Here is a 4,182-nt window from a genome sequence, read left to right on the forward strand (position 1 = left end):
GTGGGATGACATATTGTACAGACAGTGCGCACCATCGAAGATCGTTGCCGAGAACATCAGAGGCACACTCGACTTGGGTACCCCAACAAGTCGGCGGTCGCAGAGCACTGTTTGTCCGAAAATCACGAAATGGACTGCCAACATACCAGGGTCCTGGCACAGACATCTAAGTATTGGGACAGCGTTGTTAGAGAGGCTATCGAAATTCTGACCAGGGACGGACTCATCAACCGAGATTGCGGCTACAACCTCAGCAGGGCATGGGAACTCTAATTAAAAAGACGCTCAGCAAAGGAAACGAACGGGCGACTAGGGCGGACGAGGCAATTACACCGACGCCACCAAAGACGCCGACGCCAAAGTCTCAGCGACCGCTGACACGCGGGCGCGGACCGCGGAGAGAACGCCTCGCGAGGGGAGGGAATATAAGACGGCTGCCCGCCCTCAGGAGCCCAGTTCGTCAGCGCACCTGACCATGGCGACATGTCTGATCGCCGAAATATTCTCTTCGAGCATTTGCTTCTAGTTTACATAGTGCCACGCTCTGAATATACAGTTTCACTTACTTCCGCAATATCGATTACTATTTGGTACTAGCAAATTTCTGTTATTGAAGAACAGTTGCAATTTCTGTCAATTTAACCGTGATCTGTTCTTTCCTCTGGCTATCCTGTGTGATCCTACTTCCAAGAAGCGGAACTACGAGTCTTTCCCCGTTTTCGCTAAATTTGATTCTTCTACTCTCTTCAGCATTCGATATCATTCTGATTATATTAATTAGACCTATTTGAAACCAGAATCTAGTGCAGCGTCATTTGTATATTTTGTGTAATACTTTCTGCAATGTCAGTAGAGAGCATTAAATGTTTATCTCTTCTAATAGCGTTGCCTCATTATTTGTTTAAATAATTTATCTTTCTGTTCTTTCGGTTGTTAATGTAATAAAATTTTAGGACGAAATGTGACAGTTCCCCAAATGTATTTCCTTAAACTTCCTTTCAGATTGTAATAAGCATTCTTGTCTTGAAAGTGTAAGCGTTTGCCCCTTACTTTACAGAGTCTGAAGATCATGTTAAATAGTTTTCAATTTCTAAAACACAATTGAAGTTGGTAACCCAGAAGTTATCTCACCAACACCTGCAGCCTTGTTTAATTCTTCATTGCCACAACGAAGTCAAAATTACATTTCTGGTTCAACTCCTTCATTAAAATTACGCACTTCCTCGCTTTAAGTTAGCCTTTGAAATGGTTCTCCTCCCATGTTTATTCATCCTACTAAACGCTTTACGCTTAGCGGAGACAACACACTTCATCTATGAAATTACAGCCCTTCTTGCTTTGCCCTTGAATGTATTAATGACTTTCCTGTATCCCCGGGTCATTTAATATGACAATAATTTTGTTGTTTTCTCTTTACACTGTCTGAATATTTCGTTTATGAATGCCTTTACTCTGGTATTTTATTAATTAACAGTGCCTCTCTTTTTATCTTTCTCGCACTTATGGCAATTTCCTCAGTCTTGGCATCACACTGTTTACTGCTTCGTACTTATATTGAACACCCCCTGCAGTATTTGTTTATTTCCTTACCCTACACAAACATTTATCAGCTTATCAGTGTCACAATTCCGAAAAAGTTGTATATTTTCCATAATTATATTGACTATAGCTAAAATTTTCATCATAACGTTAGTCCTTATTTCCGCCAAGATTAATCAGTAATCTCTTACATATTTTCACTTTTGTACTAGTCCATATGATACCTTTCAGTGTCTATTGTCCTTTCCTATGTTTACCTCATTACCTACAAACATCAGGCGCTTAAAGTTGTCGCAGATAAGCAGAACACTTCCACTTCTGGTATTTCAATCCATGTTTCTCAATAACACTCATTCGTCAATACTATACATAAATATCATCAGTGACTATAAGATTTTCATTTCTCTCTACGTATCTGAGTAATTTATGAATTTCTGATGTATTCTGTTTCGCCAACACCACTACCATAAAGCATGGAGAGTACTTTGTACCAATGTTAGCGGTTTTCTATCCTACTCTATCTGCATACATAATGTCCTCGTATGCGCCCAAATTACTGTTATTTTACCATCGTGCCATATGAAATGCCACACACTCCTCGGCGAATACCAGTTGTCTAAAATTATCCAACAGGGCCTGCAAGAAAAATCTCACCTTCTTTCAGGCACCCCTGTCACACTTCCGTATTGGCTACACAGGCCTCTTACGACCTCTAATTTCATTTTATAGCCAGAATCAATCCTAATGACTCTAAGCCCTTGAACGGCGCTTTAGAAGTGCTGGAATACAAGTGACTTACAGGAATACTGCTGACTTCTATGCGATTTCCTTTACAGATGCAATGCTCTTTCCAAAAGATTTGTCTTCAGTATTATAGCTTTTTACCGTTTTCAGACATTTACCATTAATCTTGGTCTTGGATACGATACTGTTCGTTTCTTTATGATGGAAACTGCAAAGCATTTATCCACATTTCAAGAGAGCTGCCTATCAGTCCGCAAAGTCCTATACTTCAGTACGTCCTTCCAGCGACTATAATTTTCTTTCGCAAGAGCGTCGTCACTCAACAGCTTGATACGATTGCTCACAAAATACGGCATATCATTCACGCATATCGAGAACATTGGGGATCCCACACTGCCCGGTGGCGAGCCCCATGCTATTTACGTTTCTATAGAACTTTCATCATTCAGTATAGCGTACTGGGTTCTATAAATTTGAAATTATTCGAGGCTGTCATATACCTGTACATATCATATGTCTGTATCGTGCTTATCATCGACCGATACTTACAGTTTTGAGCGCTCATCGGATAACTAGAAAGAAGAAACTTATGTTTACGTGTATCTATTTGTGATTATTTTACATACTGAAACTGGTCATATATGTAGGAGTGAAAGGGGTAGTAATAAGTATTATCTCAGAACGCACAACAAACGTGCTCAGTTCGTTCTTTTAATTCCGTGCCTTCTTTACTATACTCCCTATGTGACATGTTCTGCGTTCTGCAACCATTTGCTGTCTCCTAATTTTTCTCCCTGTCTTCCTCCACTGCTGGAGTTTCTATATCTTCACAATTAATATGTTCAGCCACACTTTGCAGAACTACATACGTTATGTTCAAATAACTTAAGAGAATACTGTAGGGTAACATACTCGACAATCTCCGATTTTCAGCAGGCGAACGCAACTTCATTTTCAAGGAGTAAATGAAAGAAGAGATCGATGTCTTGGCAGTTTACCCACATCCTGTCCCTCTACATCAGGTTTTCTCAAACTGTGTTGTGAGAGAAGCGAATAAGGGCTCCGCATAAAACTATTAATGACATGGCGTCCTTTTTCGACATTTACACGAAAGTAATTATTTTTTAAAATTTACTATAATTTCTGAGTCATAAGCTATGGTTTAAAATTGAAACAACTGTAGAATAAAAAAAAAGTTTTTCGAAGTTTTTAAAAATTTCATTGACCTCCAAAATAAACAAGGTATTCCATGAAAGTACCGGGATCCTCAAAGTGTTCCGTCGGAGAAAATACTTGCGAACTCCTGCTCTCCAAAAACTCTAACTTCCCTCGCCTAACTATTCTTTTCCAGTGCAAGACTTCCATTTTCAGCGAAACAGCAATACTTATGTTTAAGGACTTCCACCTACACTGAAGCGCCAAAGAAATTGGTACGGGCATGCGTATTCAAATACACAGATTTGAAAACCTGCAGAATACGGCGCTGCGGTCGGCAACGCCTATATAAGACAACACGTGTCTGGCGCATTTGTTACATTGGTTATTGCTGCTACAGTGTCAGATTATCAACATTTAAGTGAGTTTGCACGTGGTATTATAGTCGGAGCACGAGTGATGGGACACAGCATTTCCGTGGTAGCGATGAAGTGGGGATTTTTCCGTACGTCCATTTCACGAGTGTACCGTGAATATCAGGAATCGGGTGAAACATCAAATCTCCGACATCTGCAAGAACGGGACCAACGATGACTGAAGAAAATCATTCTACATGACAGAAGTGCAACCCTTCCGCAAATTGTTGCAGATTTCAATGCTGGGCCATCAACAAGTGTCAGCGTGTGAACCATTTAACGAAATATCATCGATATGGGCTTTCGGAGCCCAAGGACCACCGTGCAC

Source organism: Schistocerca nitens, chromosome 2, assembly GCF_023898315.1.
Source record: "Schistocerca nitens isolate TAMUIC-IGC-003100 chromosome 2, iqSchNite1.1, whole genome shotgun sequence".
NCBI classification, from domain to species: Eukaryota; Metazoa; Arthropoda; class Insecta; order Orthoptera; family Acrididae; genus Schistocerca; species Schistocerca nitens.